This window comes from Cyprinus carpio, chromosome A24, assembly GCF_018340385.1.
Source record: "Cyprinus carpio isolate SPL01 chromosome A24, ASM1834038v1, whole genome shotgun sequence".
NCBI lineage: Eukaryota > Metazoa > Chordata > Actinopteri > Cypriniformes > Cyprinidae > Cyprinus > Cyprinus carpio.
Genome location: NC_056595.1, coordinates 19,379,814 through 19,390,959, shown reverse-complemented (window position 1 = coordinate 19,390,959; position 11,146 = coordinate 19,379,814). Strand labels below are relative to the sequence as shown.

The 11,146-nt window shown below is 35.2% G+C and overlaps 1 pseudogene; it reads right to left on the bottom strand.

Annotated features, from left to right (window-relative positions):
- Window positions 1-141: 141 nt before the first annotated feature.
- On the bottom strand, window positions 142-10,681 carry LOC109083558 (annotated as a pseudogene).
- Between the last annotated feature and the right edge of the window lie 465 nt (window positions 10,682-11,146).

The window sequence follows — 11,146 nt, the reverse complement described above, 5'->3', positions numbered from 1 at the left end:
ATAATTCATCAAAAGACAGTTTGAAATAGAGAGCCAGTAGCACAGTTACCCATGATCCTAAAGGGCTAAAATAACAGTGTAAAGACACAGATTAATACAAAATTTATGCACATATTCTAGAAGAAAAATCTAGTAACACAGTTTAATTTTACAAGTTTTATTTAAAAAGGTGATTGATCTGTCACAGATTGTCATCTGTGCAAAAACTTCAAATAAATGGTCCACTTCATATTCAGTCTTTGTACAGAATGGACACACTTTTAATAATATTTACATTTCAGGCAACAGTAACAGTCTTTAAATCCACAAATCAATATTAGGCACTAGCATCTAGAATAAGGTGGCCATTTAAGCCATTGTGTACTGTACATATATAATAAAAAAAATGTATTACAAAAAGTGCTAAAAAAAACTAAATTAAAAAAACTATACTAAATTGAACTCAGATAAATTGATTCTAATAATCACTGTAAATTGACAAGCGGCTTGTCATAAATCAATCTTACTCCATATTTCTTTGGCTCGTTTTAAAATAGGCATGATTAGTGAAAGTCCCAGAGATTAAATGTGGAAATGACTGCTGAGAGTCTCATACTGCACTGATGGTCCAAAGGAGAGTAGTCAGAAATCCCAGATTTACACAGAGATAAATAGCCAGAACTATGTTTTTAAAACAAGATTCCTGGAAAAAGAAAAAAAGAAAATGCAATGGACATATCACGATATATCATTAATGAAATGCACGTTTATTATGAAGTAAACACAAACTCGACTCACCACGCTATAAGTCTCATTCTCATCAGGAACAAACACAACCTCCTCTTTGTCGTCAGAATTTATATGTTCAGTGTAGATTTTGACATTTTTAAAATATTTACCTGAAGAACACACATAAAATACACTACTACCATTAATAATAATACATTTTAGAATTATTTATTTCTGCATAAATATGGCCCAAAACACCATGTGTTATTTACACAATTCAATCAAGCAAATGAGAGAAAATATTATACTTGGTCATTTATTTATTCAGGAAATTGATCCAATATTACATAACTGAGTGGCAAAAGTATGTAGGATTAATAGTTAATTTGAAGGTTCTGTTCTGAGAGTGTTTTCAATCAATGGGATGACATTCAGGTGTCAGTGTGTACCCTGTTTTATTTAAAGAACTGGGATCTAGCAAAGTCTGAGCTTCACAACATGTGTTTGTGGGAGTTTATCAAGTCACAGAGAAAGGAGATTTTCAAGGACCTCAGAAAAATAGCTGTTGTTGCTCATCAGACTGGAAAAGATTATAAAACCATCTCGAAAGAGTTCGGACTCCACAAATCCACAGTCAGACAGATTGTGTACAAATGGAGGAAATTCAAGACAATTGCCACCCTCCCAAGGAGTGGTCCACCAACAAAGATCACTCCAAAAGCAAAACGTGTAATAGTATGTGAAGTCACAAAGGATCCCAGGGTAACTTCTAAGGAACTAAAGGTCTCTCTCACGTTGGCTGATGTGAATGTTTATGAGTCCACCATCAGGAGAATACTGAACAACCATGGTGTATATGGCAGAGATGCAAGGAGCCACTTCTCTCCTAAAGAACATTGTTGCTTGTCTGCAGTTTGCTAAAGATCACGTGAACAAGCCAGAGGGCTATTGGAAAAATGTTTTGTGGATGGATGAGACACACACACACACACTACAAAACATTCAGTGAAGAGGCGTTCCCAACCATCAGCGAAAATACGTTTTCTCACATAAATTCTCGCAAAAAATTACAGCGATTATAGGCCATATCTTCAAGCATGGATGATCAATTGGCCCTTCAGTTGGTCTGATGCTGTTATTATCTGAAAGAAAGACGAAACCATGAAAAAAGAGAATATGGCAGAAACAATGGCTTGGAAGACGTGAACAACAAGGACTGTGTCAGTACTGCAGAAAGAGTTGGAGGTAATTAAACAGTACAATGAAACATGATACTATACACACACAAGTATGCATTTGTTAAATTTATTTCTAGTTAGTTGATTTGATTAATTTGTGGCTTCTTGTTTCTGTTCATAAAGATACATGATAAGAGTGTTTATACCATCTGCACTGTGATTGGCTGGATTAGTTTCACCTTGCCATTGTGTCGCTCACATTACGAGATCATGTGGCGATAATATCAAACAGGTTTGAAAATGTCGTAGCGTCTGTGATAGCTCGAGACAGGTTTGGATCACGTTGCTGACCTAGTAGACCTGCTCAGATTTAACAAGCTTCGGCGACCGCAACGAGCACCCATTTGGTCACGATCCGGGGGTTTTGTTGCAGACTGTGGAAATCTGTCCGCGACAGCAAAATCCAGCCAAAAATCCTGAAGTGTGAGCCTGGCTTAAGGGGAAATGTCAGGACATCTGTTTGTAAACTGAATCGCCAGAGAAAGTGGGTCATGCAACAAGACAATGACCCCAAGAAAACAAGTTGTTCTACCAAAGAATGGTTAAAGAAGAACAAAGTTGAAGATTTGTAATGCCTGAGTCAAAGTCTAGACCTTATTCCAATTGAAATGTTGTGGAAGGATATGAAGAAAGCAGTTCATGTGAAAAACCCCCCAACATCCCAGATTTGAAGCCGTTCTGTACTGAGGAATGGGCTAAATTTCCTCCAAGTCATTTTGCAGGACTGATCAGCAGTTACCAGAAACATTTAGTTGCTGTTATTGCTGCACAAGAGGGTCACACAAGACACTGAATGCAAGAGTTCACATATTTTTGCCACTCACAGATATATAATAGTGGATATTTTTTCTCAATAAATAATTTACAAAGTATTGTCTCATTTGTTTGATTAGGTCTACCTTTAAGACTTTTGTGAACATCTGATGATGTTTTGGGTCATATTTATACAGAAATATAGAACATTCTAAAATGTTCACAAACTTTCAAGCAGCACTGTATATAAGAAATGAGCACCTTTACAGTAAATAATAATGCATCCACAAATATTTTTCTTTCTAGTTTAAAAACATTGTTTTGCTCTGAAAGGTTGTGGCATTTCAAACTGATTAGCATTCAACCCAACATGTCAATTACTAATGCAGTATAATAAAACATTTTACAATTTAATGGATTCATACAGCTCAACTGATTTCCTGCATAGACGCAAATAAACACTAAATAAATAAATGCTCTGAAAGGGAATCCAGGTACAGAACATGTGAGGTGGTTTACTGACCTATAGGTAAAAACCCCCTTCGATGGACTTCCAGAACCAAATTTGCCAGCACAAACCACACCAAAATGAATGCCAAGACCCCTGTGGACCACGGAGCAGGCAGGGACAGTGCTTGCTGATGGGTCCCGAGGAAGATGGTGACAACTAAATCATGAAAACACACAGCTTGGTTATGACCGTGTTTAATAACACATACTGCTAATATTTCAGGCACCCTGAACTAATATTATAAATCACAACACCAAACATAAAAACAGGACTAGAGGACTCCACAGGACTCCATAGAAGTAAACTATAAAATATTATATGATACACAATCACCTACAATAAAAAAGTTCAATTTTATTGAACTTAGTCGCTTTCTGCTATCAGCATTGTTGTTAATATGGATCTGAGTCACATAATAACCCATTCAAGACTTTTGACAGCATTGTTTCTTACCAGCCACGACTTGAGCTACTGTTCCTGTCCCAAAATGCATCCAGTTGAAGATATATCTCCTGAGAGCAGGTTATACAAAAAAAAAAACATATAAAAACATGACTAGTTGAATCAAAGTTAATATTATTAATTAATATTAATACAAAAGTGATCTACACTGTTATTAAAATAGTATAGACCTCAACAGACAGCCCTGTATACTGGAATTACTTAACTTTTGCAATATGTATTTCGTGTTTACCGTTTACAAATAATATAGCTCCTGGCAAACAAAAGGGATTTGTTCATGCTCAAATGTCATACTATCATACAACTCATACTATTTCTGCAGTATGCATACTGTGCGTTCAACATTTTTATAAAGTCTTATAGTCACTGACAGGATTCAGATGCTTTGTGTAATGTTCAGGTCAGTAAGACATTTGGGATTGGTAAAATATAAAAAAAAATAAAAAATTGAAATAAGTCTTTCATGCTCACCAAGGCTGAATTTATTTGATCAAAAATACAATAATATTATAAAACACTATACAGTTATATTATGTTATATTATTAAAATTTAAAATAATTGTTTTCTATTTTTAAATATTTTAAAATGTAATTTTATCCCGTGATTAGCAAAGCTAAATTTGAAGCAGCCATTAGTAAGAAATTATTCTGATATGCTGACTTGGTGCTCAAGAAATATTACTTATTATCAATGCTGAAAACAGTTGTGCTGCATAATTTCTAAACAGATATTTATAAATATACATATATACACATATATATATATATATATATATATATATATATATATATATATACATATATATATATATATAAAATACGTATATAATAAACTGATACATTTTTCCAGAACTTTATTTTAAATAGAAAACATTTGTAACTATATAAATGTCTTTACTGTGACTTATTCATGTGTCCTTGTTGGAAAAAAAATATAGATATTTTTTTAAAACAGTAGTGTATAAGAGGCATTTAAAATATAGACCCTTATAAAAACAAATTAAGAGCTCTGTGTATGTTCAGAATACAATAAATCTCATACTATTTCTCACACACTATGTATAGAAAACCCAGATGATCCACAACATTTGCCACATTGTGAGACATTTCATCCCAATTTGACAACAATATGGCAACACAGCAATGTATTGAGACAATTTAGCATGAACACTTAATGTAACATATTTGATGTGTAATATACTGAAAAAAACTGATTAGAAAATAATATGCAGTACATAGTAAATATTGCATTGTATGCTAATAGTTAATTCTGGACAGCTGTATTGTGAATGTGCTGTACTGTTACCAGGATTTACCTTGAGGCGTCTGGTGCAGGTCTGAAAAGTGCCATGACAGGTTGGATGACAGCGAGTGCCATGACAACACAGCCTAAATAGGGGTGTATGCCCGCCCGCTGTGGACAATATAATACAGATTAGAATCCACTGTACACATGTAGCTAAAGTTGTCAACAAACTTTAATTCAACAAACTTCATGAAGAAATGGGTTATGACAGGAAACAGCTTTTCAAAGGCTGCAAAAGTACAAGGTTAATGGGTATTATTTTCTGTGGGGGCGGGTCTGGCGACTGCTGCCATGGAACAGGGCGTCCTCTGCTGGTCATACACAGGAAGTGACAGAAGCCCTGACTGATACTTTGGCAAGAGGGATGTCACAGATGCCCCTGTTGAGTCACAAATGTGTCCCTCATGCTCAGGCTTACGGATGGATACATGTGTCGGCTTAAAGCTCAAATAAACCAACACTTGCAGACTTAATAAGACACTTGATCAACACTGAGCTTCATTAATCCCTGAAGAAAAGTGGGTGTGTTTTTCAGAAACGGGCCAAAAAGATGCCACATGGTGGGTCGCTTCTAATGAACATGTGATATTCATTTGCTTGCCTTTTATTCTGAGCAGACAGCATGTGGGTCTGACACATTGGCAGCACTGTTGAACAGTCAGAGGTGTGTGATGAAGGGGGTGAAAATATGACACACTCTTAAAGCATGAGTATTACTCACAGGCAGATGTTCATGTGTGTGTGTGTGTTACCTTGCTCCAGCCTCCTCTGTATATAAAAGGCAAAACAAAGCCGACTAAGGTGAGCAGAACAGTGATGGTCATTAGCATTCGATGTAACTGTGGAAACAGAAGCCTTGAATATGATGCACATGTGAAACTTTTCTGAAATCCTCATTGTATCAAATAAGCACCTACCTGAAACCAGACCTTCTGCCCCAAAATATTCCTTTCAGGCCAATCGGGTTTGAAGCACCTTTACATAAAAACACAAAAACAGACCCACAACGTCCAGGCGATCAGCATGAAAGCCCCTGTAGATACAAACAGACAATGAGTCTCAGAACAGTCTACAGAAACCAGATGTTATCTATAAAACTTTTAGATTTTTGTAATTGATGCCACAAGGGCATTACTATGAGACCACTAGCGTGTTCTCGGTGTTTGCTGACTGATGTTTCCTGCCCCAAGAGCCCAAAACGGTTTTATTTTAGTATTATTTATATACCATTATAGTAAATGATACTATTTTTAATTAGCTTTTATTTTTACATTTTCATTTATTTGATAGTATTTATTTTAAATCGAAATGTTTTGTAACATGAGCTCTCACAGTGCTTAATTTTTTTTTTTGCTTTGCTTTTTATATTTTCAATTTTAATTTTAGTTTAAGTTTGAGTAAATTTGTTATGTTCTTTCGTCATTTTTATGTTTTTATTTAGCATTCATTTTTACTTGAGTTTGTTTACTAATTTTAGTACTTCAACATAAACCAATTTCATTTCAGTTAGTTGGCATGTTAACACATCTAATATTGTTTTATTTTATTTCAGCTTTATCCCAAAAAACAAACCCCAAAGATATTCATAAAAATAAAAATCAATGTAAATTTAGAAGATTAGAAGATTTATTATTTGTCCTCACCATTGGAAAATCGCTTGATTTATTATTTGTCCTCACCATGATATTTGATGAGCAGGGGTGATCGAGAACCAGTTAGATCCTCAGGAGGTCCCTTTATTATTTGTCCTCACCATGATATTTGATGAGCAGTGGTGATCGAGAACCAGTTAGATCCTCAGGAGGTCCCGTTATGGTGGCCCGATAGGTTGAAATCAGAGGCTGGCGGTCATGTCGATGGGTTCGCCCTGGAGAAAGAGAAACGAGTCTTCTGACACTACTTACCAAAGAAAACTAACAACAACAAAGAAACAAAAAAAGCAATATCTCACCATCTTCAGCTCGACCATGAGCCATAAAGAGGTAGTACTTCTGGTCCAGATTGAACCTGTTCAGATTCTCAGGAGGGAGGTGTATGTCTCTGCGGAAGCTACACTGAATCACTCCATCTGAGAGCCTCCATGCTGTGTCTTTCAAAATGTTCTAAGAATGAATGTGAGCACAAAGACCACATAGCAATGCATTTTAATGATCTCTTGGGGTTTTTTGTATTTAATTGTTTTAGATAGTTCTTTCTTTCTTCCATTGAAAAAAAAAAAAAAAAAAAGAGAAGCAGAAGTAAATATTATTAAAAATTGATTGAAAAGCAATACAACTTATTTTCCGAATGTTCTGAAGCGATATACGATAGTATTGTATGAGAAGCAGAAGTAAATATTATTTACTTTTTTTTTATTAACCAAAAACCTTGATTGTCAATATTAAATTTGATTGTTTGAAAAAGAACAGCATTGACATTCTGCTAATCATCTTCTTTTGTGTGTGCTGTTTGTTAGAAATGTTCACTGTTCAATCAAAACAATCTTACCTGTGAAGAGATTATTGGGTGAGTCCGTCCAGAAACATATGCAGCCTTGATGTCAACTCTGTTTGTGTCTCTAATACACAAATAGACGTCATCGTTCCCCTGAAATGCACCACACATTTGCTATTATTTATGCTAATACATACTATTAATCATTCAAAGGCATAATTAAAGTTCAGTGTTAATTTACTATCATAGATAAACTATTAAAGTTTTTATTAATATTTTGAATTAGTTTTTATAGATAACTATTTAATTTTAGATAAAGTTTTATTAATGTTGTTGTGTTGTAATTTTTTTTTCTTAAATAGTATGTATTTTTTTATTTAATTTGAGTTTTTTTCATATTTTATTTATTTTAATCACATACTGTAATATTTCATTTGTTTTTATTTTCTATTTCAAGCAACTGTAATTTTTTTGTTTTTTATAGTTTTAGTTAATTATAATAACCCTGTTTTCATACTCATTCACCAGAGATTATAGCATGTGTCATGCTACAAAATGTCAAAGTAGTATTTGTTATACAATAAGAATATGAAATTATTATAAGTGTCTGTCTATATTACCATCCATTTGTCCTGCGATAAGGCAAAGGACACATAACCCTCTGCAGATCCACTGAGCTCAAACATCACACTATTTCCCAATGCACTAAAAGACAGGAAGTGACACGCAGTGTCATTTTGTGGGTCACAGCCCACTGGATCTCTCAGACAGGACTTGCTGCTTCCACAGCCCTCAGAAGTGAACTGAAGAGGAGATGAGAATATTAATATTTATTAGTATTATTTAGATATCCCAATTATTTTAAGGGCTGAACGGGTCACAAACTCATGACACTGTGTAAACTGCCACTCCAGTAACTATTGTTTGACTCACCAAACGTGACAGTATTGTGGAAGTTGTGGTTTGGATACCATTTTGGGACACCACAGGACCTGGAATCTTCACCCAAAATTCTTTATAGCCTCGGGCAACAGTTACCCTGAAAGCAAAGAAAACCTACATCAATTTTCATAACTAACAAGTTGAGTAAAAACAGAATTTGAATACTTACAGAAACTGCACACTGGAAGGAGAGTCAGATGGGGCTACCCAGATCACCTGGACCTCAGTCTTATGGGAATCACTGGTATGACTCACAGCAGAGCCCTGTGAATATTGAAAATTATGAATAACGAAGAAAAAAGGGGCTCTGTACTTTAATTTTATATATTATTTAATTGAATCAATAAGAAATACTAGAACACTAAAAAATATATACAGTGCACTCACTTATACATACATATAGTCTTAATGAGTGAGTCATTCATTCATCTGATTTGTTCAAACAGCCGATTCATTTAAGAACAAAGCTAGTGAATGGCTCACTGAATCATTGGCTAACTCAATTTGTTCAAAAACGTAATGAAACACCGCAGTTCTACTGTGGCTCTATTTGGAACTATTTTCATTAGTGAGCAAAACAGAGTATATTTACAATACTGTGTCTAAAATTTAACTCAATATTAACTTCTTGTTTATTGAACTACAATACAAAACCAATATCACGTTTGCAATCGTGCAGATATGAGGGAAAACAGCACTCTTGTTCGTTTGATATTATTAAAGCATATCATATGATGTATATATAATAAGAAAAAAAAACCTTGGGTCTTTTTTGTCCTCATTTCTTAAATTTTGGGGGCATATAACTGCATTTTAATAGGCTACATCCCACACAAGTCATTGTCCTGCATCATGTTTGTCACTAAGCAACTGCACACAATGTAAGATGATGTACAGGTCTGGATATGGTAGAGTGCATTAATAATTTAATGTGTGTTTTTTTTAAGTTTTGTAGTAAATATTTTGTTCTCAGTAAAAAAGATGCTGCAATCACTGACCTCTTTATTGTCACACTTAAGAAGCTGAGATATGTCAGGACTGATTAACTTAAATGATCCAACTATTTCATTGAGATCCCCAGCATTTCTTGCTTCTATGAGGAATCCTTTAAAGTAATGTTTGCCCTCTGAAGACGCCATTGATAATGTCACTGTAAATATGAACAACAGTTGATATATTTTTAACATATATCTGCAACATTTTAAAAGCCTTAACATATGACAAGTGTCAAAATACTGCTACTGCATTCCTACCTTTGATTTCATCTCCTGGGCTGAACTGGGATTTGTCTGCTATGATGTTGAATGGTGGATCTTTGGTGCTGGGGTCAGAGACCCCATGTTGTGGTGTCATGTCCCCACAAGCCACTTCAACTTTTCCACGACTGAAGCAAAAGACTGTCTCTGAACATACTGAGAGGAGCAGCAATACAATCCGCATATTCATGAGAACCTGAAATGAATAGATATTTACTGCAAAACCACTGATAATTTGACAAGCAATCCAAGCGTTGCTGAAACAGGTGGTAGGAGCATGGTACACCTCCAAAAAACATGGGTTAGCAGAACAGAACTTAACTTCATGTCCATGATTCATTGCTAAAAAAAACATATAGTCAACGGTGTGTTAGTTAAAAAATAATTTTGTTCCAAAAAAAAAAAAAAAATGCTTTCTGTCTAATCATTTTTTTTCTGAGAAACCTGCAAATGAAGATAAGGAGGGGGGCTACAACTGTTACAGACTCCAGAACAGTACTAAAAGACTGAACAGTTTCACTATTCATGGACACTGATCTGATCTATATAAATTAATGCAGAAATAATAAAGCCACAACTTCAAGTTGAAGTTTTGATGGCATAGACTGGTGACTTTAATTAGTTCATGTAAAGTGAGATATATGGGTCAAGGTCATGTTTCGTCTCGTGCGTCAAGCTGATGACATCTACTGATACAGATAGATAAGAATAAAAGTGTTAATGGAGGCAAAGTAGAACTTCGACACCTTTTATATATAAAAAAAGCATCAACTGTACACAAACAGCCCATACTACACATACTGTAGCAGCAGCTACTTCCTAGTTGACAAGCCGTCTGCACATGTGTACAAAAAATAAGCAGGCCAGAAAGAATGGCAAGCACAATAAAATGCTGACGGAAGGATAAAACAAGTACATATGCTTACCTCCATTTAAAATTAATTACCATCGCACTAGCACAGAAAATGAAAACAAATGGTTGTACTTGAGTTGCATGGCACGCGGTGTGACATGGGCGGTCTCTTTGCGGAGTGGCGTGTGATTGGCTGAGCGCCGTGCGCAAAGATTCCCACAGACGTGTGGGTGGGGCTAAAATAAACGACAAACGAACTGGATACAATGTAGTTCCAGTTGCACTAGTTATTCAGCTTTCATTACCAGATATTAAGAGGGATAGTGATACCGTCCCTAGTTCAACAACATTTGAGGACAGGAAGTAGAAGTTTAAAGTAAAGAATAAACAAATATTTACAGGGATTATTATTATTACATATTCCTGTCATCAAATTTGAATGGTCTAAGGGCGTTTATTATCATTATAAGATTTTTTTTTTTTAATTAATTGGTATTTGTAATTGTACTTAGCTAGCTCCAGTCCTCAACTTTGTTTGGCCTTGAGGCGTGCTTCGTCGCGACAGAGTAGCGTTTTGTTTGAAGGCCGGAGGAATGTTGGCTACTTTTAACAGTCCGCGGGTTGAAATGACCCCAATAACAAACTATTAAGCCCCTGGAATGCGAATTTTACCTGGGGAACCAT